The 19923-nt window shown below is 43.4% G+C and overlaps 1 protein-coding gene across 1 annotated transcript in view; it reads left to right on the top strand.

The window, feature by feature from the left end:
• Smpx (small muscle protein X-linked) overlaps positions 1–18964 on the top strand; it is a 50517-nt gene extending 31553 nt beyond the window's left edge. The window contains exon 5 of the mRNA XM_005358812.2: positions 18548–18964. The gene's annotated coding sequence lies outside the window, so the exon portion shown is untranslated. The remainder of the gene's footprint in view (positions 1–18547) is intronic.
• The last annotated feature ends 959 nt before the right edge of the window (positions 18965–19923 follow it).

Below are 19923 nucleotides of genomic sequence, written 5' to 3'. Positions count from 1 at the left end.
TGTGGCGGTTGAGAAGGAGGATTCACGAGGAGCAAAGCAAGACCTGCAGATTTACTTATGCTCCCTTGCCAGGGTCCCCTGCCTGGGAACTCCTCAGTCCACATGCTCTGGTTTATAGCTTTATGCAGATGGTGAGGGGGTAGCTGGTTTAATCCCAGGCGGGGATGGTCAATTGGCTTCCCACTGAGTGAATTTTCTATTAAGCAGTCGACAAATTAGAGTTTCTTTCATCCAGGCAGGTGGCAGCAAGGCAGCTCAGAACAATTCCTCTTGACTGCTAAAAACCATCATTTCTGCAAGCATGCTCTATTGCCAGAAAGCCCCAGGGGGCCTTCTGTTAGAGGGTCAGTGGTACTTCTTTCCATGTCAGAAGATCTGCCTTGAAATGCAGCAGGGACAACTGAGCCCCAGACAAGCAAGCACTACACCTCTTCCTGTCTAGCTCTTGCCTGAATCTCAATCAGTACAAAAGATGCCCGGCCTTTAGTTCCAGAGACAGCTCCTGAAAACTTGCCAAGCAGGGTTACTAAATGCCAAGAGTTCAAACATCCACTTGTTTTGATTCCATTTTCATTTCTTAATCATTTTGTACATGAGCAAGGTGGAATTTATCCTAACTGGATCAGCTTTTCTCCTTCAAAAATGCATGTTATCACTATAAACTATGCCTGACCAGGAAAAAAAAATTAAGGTATGTGTGTACCTCCTGTGTCAGGCAAGAATATACTAGAAGTAGATAGCAAGAACTTGGCGTAGTTATGGACGGATGGGAGAGGGGGCATTTGCTCACAGGAGAAATGAAGAAACAAGGTTTTGAATCGGAGTCAGCAAAGAGTAGGGGGGCAATTATAGCAGTCGGTTTGACCGCACAAGATGGTGTGGACAGGGCTCAGATTTTCCCACCTAACACAAAGCCATTAGATGCTACTTGTTCTGGAAAGCATGGGACACACTTGTGCTGTATTGTGATGACGTGACCAGTCTGAGCTGAATCTACGAACAGGAATCCATATGGTGGAACCCGAAGGCCAGGGAGGTGTTTCAGGTGGGCCACCGAAGACAAACAAGCATAGAGGAAACATTTCTTCCTTTTGCTGTCTCTGCACTCTGTCTCTCGCTTCCAAAGCTGAGATTTGTTTCGCTTTTAAATAACATACCCTCTAAAGAGTAGCTCAGCCTATTTCTGTAGAGATCGGGAAGAAAGTGTGCTGAAAATGAAAAAGCACTAATTATCTGTGACTAATCTGAGCTCACCCAGAGGCTCCTAAGCATCCCAGAGGACCTGTGTCTCAGGCACCACCTACTTTGTTCTGCCAGAGCTTCTGTTGTCTGTGAGTTGATTTTCAGGCTGCAAGGGTCCTCTTCTTCCTGGAGGAGGCAGTGCAGCTCCAGTTTTGAAAGGCTGCATGGCGGCAGTGTTCCAAAGCCCTTTCTTCCAGAAGGCAGCGCCAGGATTTCTTTAGAGCACTTTCATTTTCTAGGGGAAACTTCAAGGGATTTTTTTTCTCCTCTTCTCCCAGTTTTCCACGAGTAAATGGCCTGTAGTTTCTGGACTTTCCTCCAAAGAGAATCCGTGCTAGGAACATTGGGCGATCGAGCTGCTGTTTCTCCGATGTCAAAGAAAAGCTGCTGAGTTTCACTTACTCCTTGTTGTGCTTTTTCGAATAGGCCTAGAAGAACAGAAAGAGGCATCTCACCTATTAGAGTAATCTCTCATGCACAGGCTATGCACTACTGAAGTCTGGTCCTGGGAATAAAATGAGAACCATGTCAGTCTGAACGTCCAGACAGACCCTGGTGGTTTTCTCTATTACATCCTGCTCTAACCTTATGCCCCACTCACACCCAATTAGTACCCCACAGGAGGGTTTCCTCTCTCTTCCTGCGTTTCTTAATTTGGCAGTTAAGTGATAGTTCCATTACAGTAAAAGGGAGACAGGCAGGCAGCCACTAACAAATACACGTGCTAAATAGTATGAAAACCTACAGACTTTGCAAAATGTCTGCTTAAAGGGGCATCATAAGCAGGCAATAAAGAAAAAGAGGGTTTTTTTTGCGGGGGGGGGCTTGTAGAAAAAACCCTTCATCTTTTAACTGAGACCTAGCAGTAGGAATGACATTAGCAAGTCTCCAGACTAGATTCTGAGAATTCAAAAGTATTCCCATGTTTATTCCATTTCAAGCCGCTCATCAGCACTGTGAGCGCAGTCAGACAGGAATTAGATCTGCAATTCATTCTTATGTGACTTCCAACTTCACAGGGTGGAGGACTGTGGGATGTGTTGTCATTTCCCATCAGTGGAAGGGAATTTTAAGACTGGTTATGAAGTACATCTATTTTAAGTCCCCATGCAATAGGGGATAATAATCCTTTCTAACCAATAATGATGTGTCATGACAGATGTATTTCAAAAAAAATGTACCATATCCATTTCTCCCCATATTTAGTGTTTATTTGCTTCCCGTGTCTAGTACTGGCTATCAAACCCAGGACTTTGCACATGCTCCACCACTGGGCTGCAGACCCTGATGTTTAAATTAAAAAGAGCTATACTCGGGCCAGGGAGATGGCTCAGTGGATAAAGGCGCTTGCCACCAAGCCTGCCAGCTTGAGTTCAGTCCCCAGGACCTACACGGTTAGAAGGAGAGAACAGAGTTCCCTAAAGCTGCTTTTCAGCTGCCACGTGTGAGCTGCGGTCTAGTCACATGCATATGTACAAATAAATGTAAAAACATCATAATTCAGTACAACGTTTACTCACATGCAAGCAGCAAAGCATCACACACACACACACACACACACACACACACACACACACACACACTGACACAAAACATCCAGGATTATGGAAATTAGGTGAATGTCTTAAAATCAGAAGTACTATGTAGAAAACAATAGCGCGCGGGGGTGGGAGGGAGATTTACTTCAAAACGCCCTAAATCGCCATTCTAAAAGTGAATTCTGCTGTAAAGCTTTCCAGCAGCAGCAGCAGCAGCAACAGCAGCAGCAGCAGCAGCAAAGACAGGTATCTTCGATTCCCCACAGCATCATATACAAAGCTTGCTGCTTATTACCTGTCAGGAAGCAGAGAGCCTGGAAGTCATTTTGTGCCAAATCCAATCCAATAATGAGCCAATTATAGGCCTGCTTCCACTGCCAGGAGCACGCCACTCCACCAGCCCAGCTGGATTCAGAGCCCCTGGTGGGCAGGAAGAAGAGCTCATGGCCCAAATGAGTCCAAATTGTGACAATGCTCTAGAGCAGTGGTCCTCAACTTTCCCAAGGCTTCAACCTTTACTACAGTTCCTCATGTGGTGGGGACCCCCAGCCAGAAAATTATTTCTATTGCTACTTCATAACTGTAATTTTGAATGATAATATAATTATCTGTGTTTTCTGATGGTCTTAGTGACCCCCGTGAAAGTGCAATTTGACCACCTCCAAATGGGGGGTCATGATTCACAGGATGAGAACCTGTGACCAATGGGAATGGCAAATGCACACTGCTTCTGGAAGCCCTTAATACAGCCTGCGGCTGTCATCTCTTTAGCTGAAGCTACACTCAGTTTTCTCTCCTGGGGAACACTCTTTCTCACTAGGCAGTCAAATTCTGACCTATCAAGCAGTAGTCGCCAGGGCTTCACCTCTTGAACCACAGGTCAGCTTTGCCTAATCTGTTGCAATTCTGCAGCCTTCACCACGGTATGCTCTAAGGCCACAGAGCTCACAGCACAGCCATGCTACGACAACCCTCCTGCACACGTAGGCGGTAAAATGCCAAGAAACTTGAGTTACATGAAATATAAAGCTGTCTCCATTAAAAATCCAAACAGCGCTGTGAATTTTGGCAGACACTTCCAACCTGCCGAGATCATTGCAGGGTTAGATTCTAGAATCCAATGGCGTAGTTATTCTTCCTGGCTGACTTTGCATGGCTGGGCTGCCAATTCAAGAAGCAAGCCCTTTCCTATTTTTAACTGAGATCTTGAGGAGACTGGGGACCATAGCAGCACCAAGGACAGAATTCTTGGCAGTGGTCTTGGGGTATGAAGAAAACTCTGAGATGAGAACGATGATTTTCAATTAAAAACTATTTTTTTTACTTGGCACACAAAATCATGGGTTTCCTTATGACATTTTCATACATATTCAATATTGTACTTAGATCACATTTTCTCCTTACTCCCTTCCCACAGATGCCCTCTGCCCATACATAAGTCTCCTTCCTTTCCCCAAACAGTCCCTCAACATTTAATGTTAAAAATCATCTGGAGGGATTGCCGAGTCTCAGACTTCCAGGCTATGCCCCCCCCCCCCCGTTCCTGATTCAGTAGGTCTGGAATGGGTCCCAGAAAGTGTTTTTGCGACAAGTTTTCATGGTGGCCGCTGTTACTGCTACTGGTGGTTTGGGGATTCCACTTTGAGAGCCACTGATATGCAGCATGCCTGGCCCTTCACCCACCCCACTTTTATAGCCAAGATTCAAATACATAGTAAGAGACGTAGTCAGACTTCTTCACTGCAATTTAGTAAAGCAGGGATCACAAATTCTTGTTATAGTATTTCTAGTGAGTGACCAGGCACTAAGGACCTGTGAGACTCAAATTTAAAAAAAAATCTGTGTAAGGATGGCATTGTATAAATGAGAACACAGGGATAGAGCAGGAACACGTTTTCTTCCAACATGGCACATCTAGACAGTGGGGCAGCCGGGATCCAGGCTGTGCGACACTCAATCATATCCTAAGCAGGTTTTCCATGTGGCAGATAGGACAGTCCCCATTTTTTTTTTCAGATTTCACCTTTTCTCCCCATGTGGTTTAATAGACTTTGTATATCCCAAGAGACAATCCTCATGTAAATAATAAAGACTTCTACCAATGTTATAGATTTATCTGCCAGCCACTTAGACTCATAGAAACAGTCTTAATTTCTACAAACAGTGTTCTAGATCAGAGGTAGGCAAGCCAGGGCTCAGTGTGCCACTGACTCTTCTTCCTGAAATTCTCGAGTGTTCTAGATTGATATGTAAGAAACAACACAGACAAATCCCTGGATAAAATGACAGAGAAGACGAGAAATCAGTTTTGCAAACCTCTGTGAAAATAATTCTTTAATTTTGCAGGTGTGGTGTTTGTATGGGTGTGTGCGAATACCTTCGACCCGGAGCTCATTCATGAAGCTAGGCTGTCTGGACAATGAGCTGGAAGGGTCTACTTGCTCTCTCCTGCCCTCAGTGCTGGGGTTACACCTATGCCAGTCTTTTATGTGGGCACTGGGTATCTTGGGCCCTCAGACTTGTGAAGCAGACACCATAATGACTAAGCCATCTCCCTGCCCTATGTGAAAATGTGTCTAATGAAGGCTTTGTTGAGTTCCAGGTATACAATAATACAAAGGAGTTGGGTGTGATAATCTCTGTTCAAACATTCTTTTATGAATGTCCAACTAGTGGAAGTAAAACATAAAAGAGGTTCTAAATTTGAACACTTTTCATGTCCAAGAGCAGACAGAACCAAAGGATCTCAGCTACTTGGACGAATGATAACCACCTTTATAGTTTATTTAAAAATATTATGACTTAAGGACTGAAGCTGATTTCTGAGCAATTGAGTTGTCCAGGCTTGGGCTCTGGGCAAGAATCACTTATTTTTATTCTAATTATTTTCACATCAGAGCAAAATGCTAGATACAGTCAGAGCCTTAATCTGTGGTACTGACTGCACATTAGAGCCATGGGGATGTGCCTGGTTACCAACTACCTCTTTAAGGAAAAGTAGACTTGGTCATCAAAAGGTGATTTTAATGCTTGTCTGAGAAAAACTGAGTTAGAAGTTGTTTATCACATTCTCTCCTGACAAACAGACTGAGATCATTCTAGATTTGGAAAGTGCTTCTTTGGCTAAATACCAAGGCTGTTGGGATGAAAGTCTCCAAATGTGAAAAACAACCACGCTTTCCTGGTATAGATGTAAACTTTGTATACAGTGACTCATTGGTGAGCCTGGCTTATTCTTGGGATAAGACACGGAGGAAGATATTAAGGCATCCAGATTGACATACAAGTCCAAACAATAGCCAGATTGTGCTGAAAGGGAGGTGAAGTCATCCGAGTTCCACAGCATGCTGTGCTTCATCAGCATTCTGTCACATGTCCATCCATGTATCCATCCACACAGCCTCACAGGTCAGAAGACACCAGTGCCATTTCTTCCAACCAAAGCCCAAGACCAGACCTATGCTGAGGTCTGCTCTATACTCTCTGCTTTCCAGATCATGTCCCTTACTCTGGAGAATCACTTGAGTCTCACCACAAATCTGGCAACCTTTAAGCCTTATCAAAACTTATTTCCCTCTAACAAAGGTTAGCCAGTTGGGTTGGCTTGCTTTTATAAGGTTAAACTTTTCAGTTCTCAGAATTGTGGCTCTGTAAAATTTGACTGTCTCTTTCTTCCATCCCTTCAAAAAGTGCCCAAAGCCATGAGATTCTATCCTGCAACTAGGATTATACTTCTGACCTTCAGATGTAACATTAGCTTTTCATGATTCTTATCAAGAATTACCTATTCAGTGACCGAATATAACAACTGAACTTAGTTAAGCCAACGATATTAGCTATTGCTGCGCAACAAGGAACTCCCAACATAGCAACTTCTGAGAACGATGCTTATTACCTCATTCAGAAGGGGCTAAGGTAAGTGATTCCAGTCTTGGCTCCTCCTCAAATGCTATAGTCAAGATATCAGCTGGAACAAAGTCTTGACAGAACCAGATGGTCCAGTTTCAGGGTGGCTCAATCACATTGCTGGCTAGCTGGCAATGATTGTTTATCAGTAGGTTATGATGCCTTCGCTGGGGGACCTCACCCATTGGGCTACTTTCCTGCCATGGCAGCTGGCTTGCCGCAGAGCACGTGATCCAAGCATGGGAAGTCTGTTGTGGTCTAGTGCTGCAAGTCACACTCTGCCACTTTTGTAATGCATAATTGATTTTCACAAGTCAGTCCTGTTTTGTGTTGAAGGGAACTTCATAGGGTGTGAACTCCAAGAGCAAGGATCACTGGGGGGCTATTTGGGGGCGTGTTTCCTTTTAGAGGTGACAAAACTGAGTTCCAGAGAAGTTTTCCCAAAGCCATATAGATGTTTGTCGTATCTTAGATACACACAGTAACGTCTTTGCTGTGTTTTTATCTCTATATAATCCTTAATCACTGCCAACTTCACCAAGGACTACTTGTTCCCCTTCCTCCTCCTCTTTATCCTCCCCATGTCCCTTTCCTCATCCTTATCCCCTCTCTCTTCTCCTTTCTCCTCCCCTCCTCCTCCCTCCTTCTACTCCTCCTCCATTCTCCTTCTGGCTCCTGTTTCTTCTTCCTCTTCATTTTCCTCCCTTCTCCTTCCCCACTCCTCTTCTTTCTCCTTTCGTGATAGGGTATCTCTCTATAGTCCTGAGTTTTATGTTGAAGCCAGCTATGACGACCAGGTCAGTCTCTAACTGTGCTGATCCTTTTGTCTCTTCTTCTGCCTCTGAAGTCCCAGGATTATAGGCATGAATCATCACGTCTGGCTTACTACTTCATATATGTATTTCAAACACTAAATTCTGTTTATCTTTATGAAGATGAGAAAGTTTTTTTTTGGTTTTTCGAGACAGAATTTCTCTGTAGCTCTGGAGCCTATTCTGCAACTCACTCTTGTAGACCAGGCTGGCCTCGAACTCACAGAGATCTGCCTACCTCTGCCTCCCGAGTGCTGGAATTAAAGGCATGTGCCACCACTGCCCAGTGGGAAAGATTATTTTTAAGCATGAAGCTGCTGTCCCTGATGCTCCTAGCAGATGACAGCACTATAAACCATATCCAAACAAAGTGCAGACTCTGAACAGTAGGGGATATGATTTCATCACTCATATGAATCTTTAGGGAGCAGGAGAGAGAGAGAGAGGAAGAGAGAGAGGGAGAGAGAGAAGAGAGAGAGGAGAGAGGGAGAAGAGAGAAAAGAGAGGAGAGAGAGAAGAGAGAGAGAAGAGAGAAAGAGAGAGAGAGAGAGAGAGAGAGAGAGAGAGAGAGAGAGAGAGAGAGGAGAGAGAAACATGAACTAAAAATTTTACATAAGACAGGGGTAGATTTTAACTTTTCTTCACCTTATTTAACTTGCTTACTTTGCAGTATTATTTTACCCTCTCTCTTGATTTCTGAGGGCTAAAATCAGAACAATAAGCAAAAACAGTGAAACCAAAATGCTGGTTCCTCTAAGAACTCTCTACAAGAAGCACAGCGTTTTTTTTTTCTGGAAAACTTATTTCTGAACATATACAAACACATTCACACCCACATATAAACAGGTTTTTAAGGACAGCACTCAAAGCTGTGGTAAATATTATTAGTTCTTTCCAAGACTCTGTTAGATATAGATATCTTCTAAGAAAGGAGACACGCGAGCATCTTCTTGTATATCCACTCTCATTTTTTAGTCAGTTCAAAAATGACAAGGCCTGTCATCCTTGATCAAATTATCTAGTCAGGAGACACGACACCTTCCTCATTGCCTGACCTATTTTGTTTAACGGGGCTGGCTCCTTTGCCCTCTGACAAGCTACCTTTTCTCTCGAGTTCCATTTATAGAAGTGTTTTATTAAGGATTAAATCATTAGGAATGGCTCTGTCTCCCTCACAAGGCCTGTTTCCCCTGTTCAAAATTAAGCTATGACATCCAAGAAACTGTCCATTTCTACTTTATTTCAAGACAAAGCCCTCTTAGCCCTCGAAGTACTTTGGAGTGGCAGGGAAAGAGCTCAGTCTTAGTTCTGATGGCATGCCCCAGTATCTAGTCAGTTAGGAACTGTCTTGTATTTACTACTCCAAGAAATGTTTCCATCACCTGCAGGAATTTTCTTTAGCCTTCCAAGGCATCTGGAGATCTAGAATTGAAATGCTTCTTTTTCTGAGAGACCCAGTTTTCTGCTGAGCCCCCAAGCCCTTCTATTTTTTTTCTTCCTTCAACTGAGTGTTAGCTCACTCATGTCTTTTTGAAAATATGATTTGGTTTCACTTATTACTACTCTTGTGATGGTGGTGGTGTGCGCATGCGCACACAGATGTATGTGTATGCATATTCCATGACATCCATGTGGAGGTCCAAGGACAACTTCCAGGAATCTATTTTTTCCTTCCACCGTGTGGGTTCTGGGGATTGAACTCTGGACAGCACGTTTGCGGGACAGCTGAGTCATCTTGATGGCTGTCAAGCCCTCGTTACCTCTCAGTATATTTAGCTCTCTCCTGACCATCAGCACCACTAAAAGCAGGAAAATAAGATGACACAGATTGAAAGCCTTGCTTGGAAGACCGAGGAAGGATGTGCTGATTTATAAGCTTTGTGTGGGTCTTTGAGAAGATTGGCACAGTTCGCACTAGGTGGGAGGCCGTCTGCTAAATGCTTTAATGCGTTATCCTCACGACTGTCATATGAGCTTGACACTATTATTTTTCTATCATTAAAAAAATTGGAGCTCACAAGGTTAGGTAACTTGTCCAAGGTGCACAGGCAGAAGGCAGGAGAGCTGGGATGTGAAGGCTTGGCATGGTCTCCACAACAGATACGCAGAAAACACGACCAAATCTATAGTCAGGAGCTCATTTGGTACTCAGCTGGGAGGCAGTTTGGGCTAAGGATGTTGAAGCAGTTTCTCTGATGCACTGATTACAGGCACTAATCAAAGCTTCATTTCAGAGTTTCTTAAAGAGGCTTCAGAAACCCTGTTCAAATGTTGGAATAAGAAAAAAAAATGGGACTAGTAAACATTGTGAGCCCAGGTACAAGTGATCATTAAACTCTGTTACAAGGCAAATTTAGCAGAGCAGGTAAATCTAATTTCCCAGAAGGGACTCTTAATCTCATTAAGTTTATCAGAAAATCTCTCAGGTTTTACTGGCAGTGCTTCCCAGAAGAAAGCTTTTATTACACCAGAGACCAAACGCTCTGTTCTGGCTCAAGTTTGGAAGCATTTTCTTTCACCAGAAACAGCTCTCTCTAGATCTGGGTTTCTCTTCTTCCATCCTGTTAACTCTGGGGCCAGAGAACTCTGCTCAAAGACACTTGCTTATGCCACAGACACCCCTTCCTACTGTCTGTAATCACTAAATACGTCTTCACACATTGTCACGTGTCTGTGGTACCAAGCCCTGTTGAGAATCACTTCTCGAGTCCCCTTTGGTTTCCAAGGATGGTCCATGGAACAACAGCTATGTATGTCCTCTAGGAAGGTGGGGGACACACACAAACTCAAGCTCCACTCTCAGACTTTACAAAGTCTAAACCCTCAGTTTAATAAGATCCCTAGGGCATCTGGACATTGAAGTGCGAGGAGCCCTTTTAGACCTGTGGTTGTCAACCTTGGCTTCACATCAGAGTACCTGGGAAACTGTAAAAACTACTGATTGCACCCCTAGAGATGCTGATGTAATTGCTCAAGGGCAATCTGGGCTTTGGGATTGCAAATAAATCTCCAGGTGATTCTCCTGTACAGCTCTTTGATATCCTGTTTTGAGTTTAAAAATGAGCACAGGTTAGGAGTGATTTACAACAGCCTGTAAGACCCTTTAAGATACGATTCTTTTCCTTTCCATAAGCATCTTTTTCTGACCCTTTAACTAATAAAATTATGTACTTAAAATATTTTGGTGAAGTTGGGCATAGTGGCACATGCTTTAATCCCAGCAGCCAGACGGTAGAGGCAGGTGGATCTCTGAGAGTTCAAGGCTTTGTGAATTCAAGGCTAGCCTGGTCTACATAGCCAGTTCCAGGACAGTCAGAGCTATACAATGGAGAAATTCTGTGTTAAAAAATATTTTTTGACGTCGTCAAAGGTTAAGATTAGGTCATAATTAGCTTTTAAAATAGTAGTTGAATGATCGAGGATGGGTGGCGGATAAAAGCATTGACTTAAGCCTCTTAGATGGCCATCTAAATCATCCTTCTGACCCTAGTTAACTAGATGGCCATCCAAATCATCCTTCTGACTCTAGTTAACCTTTGCACGTAAAAAACACTTAACAAACAATCCTACCAAGAAAAGGGGCTGGGGAACTGGAGCTCAGGTGGTAGAATGCTTGTATTAAGCTCCTGGATCAGTTGCCATCACCATTTAAACCAGGCATGGTAGTGCACGCCTATAATTTACTGGGGAAGTTGGGCAGAAGCATCAGGAGTTCAAGGCCATTCTTGGTTATATGATGAGTTCAAGCTAGTCTGGGATGCATGAGAACATGTCTGAAAAAAACTAAAGTTTTTTTTCATGAAATATATAGTTATATAAAGATCCCCTGCAAGTTGTGAATCAAAAACGCTAACATCTTAATCTATGGTTTAAAAAAACTCACAATACCATGTGTATTTTTTCCATTTCTTGTTCATCATATCACTGTATCTCTTATATTTCCTCAAGTGGTTTTACCAGTTTGCTTAATATTGGATTGACTTCTTAATGTTTTTCAAAGGCCTAAAAGCAAACAATTATTTTATACTATTGTACATTAAAACCCAGCCACTGTAATTTGGAGATTATACATAAATTAAGAAAAGTCTTATCAAGAGGGACGGGGTGTAAGTTAATGGCAGATGATGTGTTTATTTGGTGCATGGCCCTGTGTTCAACCTTTAACCTCAAGAAAACAAAAAGCGTCATGAGAATAAACAAGTAGAAGGCCCCATCAAACCATTAACTCGGTATTTGTTTATTTGTACTGTTTTCAGAATACAGCTAAACTGTGAGAAGGCAAGAAACTTATTCATTAAATATATTAGTATTCATTAGAACAAGTACAAGAATATTGAAGTAAAAAATTTTAAAGTTCGATGTATGTGAGTGTGTGTGTGTGTGTGTGTGTGTGTGCGCGTGCGTGCGCGTGCGTGCATGTGTGCGTGTGCAAGCATGCCTGTAGAAGCCAGAAGAGGGCACTGGATTCCTCTGGAACTGCAGTTAATAGGCAGTTGAGGGCTTTCTGATATGGGTGCTGAGAACCCAGCTCAGGTCCTCACAACCGAACCTGTGTCCCCTGGAAGGGCAGCAGACACTTTTAACCACGAAGCCATCTCTCCAGGCCTGTTAGTCAAAGTCTTGATACACTGCAGACATGTTTCTTTATTATCCGTCCAAACATGCATTTCTTTGTGCCTGTTCTTCCATGACTGCACTGATGAACGTACAGCAGCCTGTATAATCTGTACTGGTTACTTATTCCCATTTTATGAAAAATAATTTAGTGTAGGGAAAAGGATTCTTAGCTGTTAACTAGCTACAACTCAACCAGTTTTGATTTAAATTTTCTAATTTTCAAAAAACGAGTCATTCCCCCAGTCCCATTGCCTTCAAGCCCTACTTTTTATTTGAATGCTGAGACTTTGAACAGCTTGTTATGCACATTGTCACTGTACAGTCCCTCAGTTTTAAGGTGATTTCTAGGACAACATGGTTTTCAACTGTGCACTACTAAATAAAGGCAGGGAGGCCTGTATTTTTAAAAAGTATTTTCCATTGGTTATATGTCAAGACATTGGCAATCCATTTGGCTTTTTCTCTTTTTTTTTTTTGGTTTTTTCGAGACAGGGTTTCTCTGTGGTTTTGGAGCCTGTCCTGGAACTAGCTCTTGTAGACCAGGCTGGTCTCGAACTCACAGAGATCCGCCTGCCTCTGCCTCCCGAGTGCTGGGATTAAAGGCGTGCGCCACCACCGCCCGGCCCATTTGGCTTTTTCTCTAGTCTGCAGCTGCCACAGACTATTGCTTGGCAGCTGTAAGAACATTCTGGGTACTTTTGATATAAACACCTTTGTCTCTAGGCCTAGGATGTTAAGACATACATAGGATACAAGGCTTTCTTCATCATTTGGGAAAAATATCTTTCTTGAGACTGCAGCCCCCTCACCTTACCACTTTGTCCCCCACTAGAGGTCACTGAGCTCTGCTTTGGTGGAGAAGGTTTTTGTCACATACTTTAGTAAAATACTTCTAAAATTTGACTTAGGATTTTGTTTCAGATTTTATTTTCTTTCTTTCTTTTTTTTTATTGAAAATTTCCACCTCCTCCCCTCCTCCCACCCTTCTCCCCCTCCCCCCACTCCCCCTCCTTCTCCAGTCCAAGGAGCAGTTAGGGTTGCCTACCCTATGGGAAGTCCAAGGTCCTCCCTGCTCCCCCCAGGTCCAGGAAGGTGAGCATCCAAACAGACTAGGCTCCCACAAAGCCCATCCATGCAGTAGAATCAAAACCCAGTGCCATTGTCCTTGGCTTCTCTGTCAGCCTCCACCGTCAGCCACGTTCATTGAGTCAGGTTTGATCACATGCTCCGTCAGTTCCAGTCCAACTGGCTTTGGTGATCTCCCATTAGATCAGTCCTGCCGTCTGCTCATGTCCTCCCTCCTTCAGCTCTTCATTTGGACTTGGGAGCTCATTCCGGTGCTCCAATGTGGGTCTCTGTCTCTATATCCGTCCATCGCCAGATGAAGGTTCTATGGTGATGCGCAAGATATTCATCAGTGTGGTTATAGGATAAGGCCAGTTCAGGCACCCTCTCCTCTGCTGCCCATGGAGCAAGCTGGGGACATCTCCTTGGACACCTGGAAACCCCTCCAGATTCAAGTCTCTTGCCAATCCTAAAATGGCTCCCTTAATTAAGATATCTAATTCCCTGCTCCCACATCCACCCCTCCTCCATCCCAACCATCCTATTCTCTCAGGCTCTCCCCATCCTCCCCTTCTCCCTTCTCTCTCCCCATATCCCCTTATTCCCACCCCACCCCTACCCCCGTGCTCCCAAGCCCTGTCCTGCAATCTTGTCTACTTCCAATATCCAGGCGGATAACTATATATTATTCTTTGGGTTCACCTTCTTATTTAGCTTCTCCAGGATCATGAATTCGTTGTTTCAGATTTTAAAAGATTACGGGGCTTCGGGTTGCCTGGACAGAGTTCTAAGTGGCACATGCCTTCTTGTCTCATTGTGGGTCTATGATGTTTCTTCCGTGCTGTTGCTATAGCTTGTACTACCAACCTCACGGCGTGATCATGATGCCTCCGTAGGACAACGTGTGCTAGTGCCTTGCAGACTTTAGAAGACTCCACAGATGCCAGGACCTTGCTTTACTCTGCTAACCTCTAGTGAACTCGAGGGCTTGAACCGGTGTGCTCCGAGGGTAGTTGGCCATTGCAAATGAAACTGGAGCACAAGGCCCTGCCTTTCTCCGAGTGTCACTACTCCTGAGTGTCATCGTGTTTATGGCTGTATGATTTGGCACCCCATAGGAGGCAGTAATTGCTGCAGCACCCGTCGAGTGTGCGGCTAAAGGAACAAACGCAGACAAGTGTTGAGTGGACTCTATCTCTCCTATGATGTGTGTGGGACCACAGTGACTATGAGTAAGACAGCTATAAATGGGTCATGGGGAGGCATAAACATCACATGATCCTCAGCCTGGACTTAGAGCGGCACAGGGGAGGTCTTTGCTATATTTCTTATACTAGCCAAAATGGGCCCTGGCCAAAGGGAAATTGGAGGATGGGTGTCTGGCTTTTCAAATTTAGGGGAGAGAAGTGTTGGGTAGCTAGCTGTCAAGTGACTTTTCATCGGGGTATTTCACCTTCCTGTCCTGAGGCTAGGGCACAGCAGAGTCACTGATGACTGTTTTCTAGGTGGCGAAGCATCATGGCCCTGGTGATTGCCCAACACACTTGCATTCCAACACCCTGACAAACAAGTGTGCTTTACAGCAAAGGCAGTTTTAGCTCTGGCTAGCTTCCCACTGATTCCATTTCTAAATTAGAGCCCTGACTCAGAGAACAGAGTGCTGGGCTCTGGATTCCTGGCTTTTTGTATTCTGGTATCAGCCAGGGATTCTCAGCACACAGTGAGTCCCATGAGACCAGCGAGACAGACTCCACTCCTCTGGGGCTTTGAAGTCCAGGGGAGATTATATTTGACTTTATCCGTGAGCAGAGTTCTGTGCCCGGGCTCACTTAAATTCTATGGGAAAGGGAACAGGGTGGGCTACCGGGTGATTTCTAAGGCAATTGGGGGTATTTCCACCATCCTATTACTTCCTGCCTGGCTCCTATAGGAACAACTAGGCTCAATCTGTAGATAGAGGGGAGTAACTGGAGTGCCTAGCACATAATAGGTAACCAAAACCGGTAGCATCACCATCAGCTCTTTGTCTTTTTCCATTGAAATACAGGCTTATGGCACAGACCCAGAATCCCCCTCTTTAACCAGGGTTTTGCAGACTGCTTTGGCTCTTAGGCACAGTGGCCGAGGAGAAGGAGTCTACTTCCTTTAAGGCGAGGGCCATCTAAATAATATTTCTCAGGAAAGCCATGATTCCACGTAGCTGGGAAGATGCCTAGTGTTCAGAGTCGGCATCAAGCCTGTCATATAAACGGTACCGACTCTGGGCTGTAGACAGTGCTTCACTGTCTGGACATTTCTCAGAGAGAAATCACACTTCACAGAATATGCCTCAGTGACAATTTGATATGGATCACCACCCCTTTTATGCTGTTCAGAGAAGTCCAAGGAATGTCTTAGCTTCAAGGTCAGCTTGTTATGGACTCTCACTTAGCCAGAAAGGCTGGCCATATGTCACCCAACACAGCGCTCACTGCAATAAATTGAATATAGCACACTCTAGTCATGATGGGACTCCGTCTGGGGTCTAGAGAAGAATTGACAGCACAGTGGGGACACAGCACATCAAATCATCAGTCTTGGTTTATTAAATCTACGACCCCTTGCTCATTCCTGCCATCTCACATTGGAGACTGTGAGGCTATCTGTAACTCCAACTCAAATTATCATTTCTCCAGTGGTCCCTATTCATCAGTCCCGAGGCTTCTGTGTCAGGTGCACTTGAGAGGCCAGCGGATGGAAATGGAAATGGATAGGGCATGTGCAAATCCTTCAGAAAGTTCTAGCCCATGGCGGGAGAGTTCTAGTGGGAAATGCAAGGGGATGAAGATGAGGCATAGCAGCAGACTTACCCTATTCAGGGGCCACCCGGAGCAGAATGGAGAGGTGGGGTGACAGTCTCAATGTGTTAGCAAGGGACAAGAAGTCTGATGGCTTTGCCATGTTGCAGAAGCAGTGCATGCGTGATTTGGTGAGCTCAGAGGGCTGAAGTATGAGAGAGGATGGTTACAGACAGGACCGGCACGGTGCCCAGTGTGGGGACGTGAGGCAGCCAGCCAGTGATCTCCATCTTATCTAGAAACCCAGGACAGGGACAAATGCGGCTTTTTGAAACTGGTGACTTTTGAAAACTGTTAGAAAAAAAAACCCTTAACTATATAACAGTGCAATGGATAAATAACATGTACTGTTAATATACAAGGGAATTCTATCCAGCCTAGAAATTCTGCACTAAAGGTCATGGATGAACTGGGCAGCATTATACAAAGTGAAACATACTACTCACAGAAAGACATACACTATCTGATTTCATTTATATGATATCCATAACTAGTCAAACACATAAAAGCCAAGATTCTTGCTAGGGGCAGGTGGCAGGAAAAAATAAGGGGTTACACACTAGTGGATATAAAATTTCAGTTAAACAAGATGAATTATCTGTAGGGATCTACTATACATTTTACCCAAGGCAACAATAACATATTTTACACTTAAATGTTTGTTGAGAGTAGATCTCATGTTGTGGTCTTACTACAATTCAAAAATCAAATTCTCTAGAAATTCAAGAGGTCATTTCAGTTTACAACCATAATGGCCTCCTGCTTTTCCCTCTAGTTCAAAGAGCCATCCAAATCATCCTTGTTAGTAGACTGGAAAGAGCCTCAGAGTCCGGACACCTAAGTTAAAATCCATTTTTTTTCCATTTAAAAGAGGTGAGGCTTTGAGCAAGGTCCCTTTGCTTTTGGAAGCTCTCTGCATTTCATCTCAGCAAGGAGAGCAGTACAGCCTACATCCCAGCCATGTTACAAATGTTCAGAGCCACGTAGGGCTCTGTGAGCTCTATAGATGCATACTGTGAAGCAAAACTTTCCAAAAGATGTCAGCTGTACACTTCTCCTCAGGGCTCACGGGCCATATCTGGGCTCTGCCACTCCCACTAGCTACGAGAGAGATGGAGAAACATAGCATTTGGCTTGCCAGCATTTGAAGTGGAGAAGAAATCAAGGGCTGCGGAAAGAACCCAAGTCTTAGTTTTCGCCCCACCAGTCATGTCACCTTTGCCTGCAGATTTTTTTTTTAAATCCTGCCATTGGTAATAAAAAAGCTATTTATTCTACTTAGAAACAATCTGCCCATTCACATGAGTAAAGCACACAAAGAATGGCACTAAAGACTAATGGGAAACAAATGTGTCAATAATGTGTGAGACTTGCTGAGGAAGAACTTTGGAAAGAAAAGGCACCGTGTTATTAGCTATGGCTGCATAATGAATGGCTTCCAGATCCAATGATGAAAACAAAAGATGTTTTCATTCTGGCTCATGTGTTTTGTGTTTAGCTGATCTTGGCTGTTACTCACGTAGGAGTCTTCAAGTCTTTTAGCTCTTTGCTACAGGTTTCTCATTCTTTAGGGGGTCAAAAGGCTTGCCTGGGCTTACTCGTGTTATGGTACTAACAGAGGAACAAACAAACAAGCGAAATCATGTAATACATGTAAAGACACTTCCGTTTCATTTCCTTGGCCAAAGAAAATCACACGTTCAAACCCAGGCATTAGGGCTTCCACCCTACCTACAACTGTAGGAAACTATAGTCACATGGCAGTGGAAATGGATAGAGAAAGGGCTGAATTAGACTCACGAATGGAAATTTCTACCAGGCTAGGTTTTGCCAAGTCATAGTTTTAAATTCTGCATGCATTTTTAATTCTTTCGAGGAGCACATCCTAATTTCATCCACAGTTACTTAAATCGCTAGAACCAAAGTTGATGGCTATACTATACTTTTTCCGCAGTTCACATTGCATACTTAGAATTGAGAGATGCATTTGTAAGTCAAAATGGGGTCTTATACCTCATTTTACTTGTGCTAATCATTTTGGTATATAAGGTGTTCCTAAAAATATCACATGAAAACTAAATTAGTGAACTTGGCCAGTGCATTAAGTGAACTAAGCTAGACAGAGAAAGAAGGCTGCTATATGACCTCACTTGTATGTGAAATCTAAATATTGAGTTTGCACAAACAGAGAAAATATAATGGTGGTTTCTATGGCGCTGAAGACATGTGAAAATGTTGAGAAGGCACAAAATGTCAGCTACACGCAGGAATGTTGTCCCGTATGGTGACTTCTGTTCATAAGGTAGTACATATTTGGAAATTGTTGAGAGTAGACTGTCAGTGTTCTAACCATAAAAAAATGTGTGAGTTGTTATAGATGCTAATTAGCTTGATTTAATCACTTCATGGTGTATGCATATATCAAAACATCACATCACATTGTAAATATACAGTTTCTGTTTGTTAGTCATATCTTAATAAAATCAAGGAGGGAAAGAACCTAATGATATGTTTGCCTTTTCTTTTGCAGGGTTGATGTGAAGAACTAAGGAGAAAAAAATGGATTAAAATAAATGCACTTCTTAAAAATTTTATATATTTGTATGACGATTATGAACCTTCTGAATTCTCAAGACTCTAGAAAAAAATATCCTGTTTGTACATTTATATTTCTTCCTTCTAGTTGGCTGCATTTCTCACTTTAGCTACATTTTTGGCACCTTGCAGAGCAAATCAGCCCATGAATTCAGCAGCTGGGGAGCATGGTTTTGAAGAGAGATGTGCTTGTGTGCAGGGCTATGGCAATGTGCCTGCAGTGATCTGGATGTTAAGTTCTTGAAGTTGCTTCTCAGAGTCCCTTGGTCAATATTTGAGAGGTCTTTTAGTTCTTCACCTTTTAAATTACCTCAATTAACTTTTTATGAGTTCAAATAAATATTTGAGTAAATGTAAAATATGAATCTAGACTAAATGAATTTTCATACCTTCAGATAGCTACATGTTCCCTAAAGTGGAGAGAAATATGATGTACGAGGCAGTCAAGTTCCATATTGCCTAAGTGGGGCCTTCAGAATTATTAGGCACCACGGGAAACACTATGGCTGACTGATCATCGCATATGAGCTTAAATATTGCATGAGTAATTTTGTACTGCTGCTACCTCCCATCCAAGGAAGACATGGATGGTGAGTGCATATTAGATCCATGGGGGCTCAGAAATCTCCTATTCTAGAAGGAACAGAGTTCATTTTAATACCCAGTAAAGTAAAACTGAGTGATGAGATCAAAAGAGAGGGGTTGATCAGACGATAGCTGGGCAAAGGAGGCAAAATATGTATCTTTTCAAGATGGAGACTCATCCAGACACAGGCCTGTGATACCAACACGTACAGGCTAAGGCAGTATGATGACCAGGTCAAAGCCAGCCTGGGCTATAAATCAAGGTCCCATCTTGAGATCTTGAGAGAGAGAGAGAGAGAGAGAGAGAGAGAGAGAGAGAGAGAGAGAGAGAGGATAAATTTAATTAATGATTAATACTATTATAACCTGAGAAGAAGCATTGAGCAACCACACAGTGAGGGACCAGATTATCAAACACTGGACTGTGTGAAAATCAAGTGTGTCCCCTACCTGGTATGACCAGGCCACAGCACTGTTGTAATATGAGCGGTGGGGCTGCGTCCCCAGCACAGCTTGCTTATACTCCAGAATAATTACATGGACACTGTATTATTTTAAACACTGCTTGGACCATTATGTCTAGCCTCTTCTCGGCTAACTCTCACACCTGGACTAGCCCATTTCCAATCATGTGTGTAGCACCCCAAGGTGCGCTTACCGGGAAGATTCTAGCCTACATCCATCCTGGGTCGGAGCTTTATCGCGTGTCTACCCGGGAGCGGGGAG

This window comes from Microtus ochrogaster, chromosome X, assembly GCF_000317375.1.
Source record: "Microtus ochrogaster isolate Prairie Vole_2 chromosome X, MicOch1.0, whole genome shotgun sequence".
NCBI lineage: Eukaryota > Metazoa > Chordata > Mammalia > Rodentia > Cricetidae > Microtus > Microtus ochrogaster.
The sequence above is the reverse complement of the archived record's forward strand: the minus strand, read 5'-3'. Positions and strand labels throughout refer to the sequence as shown.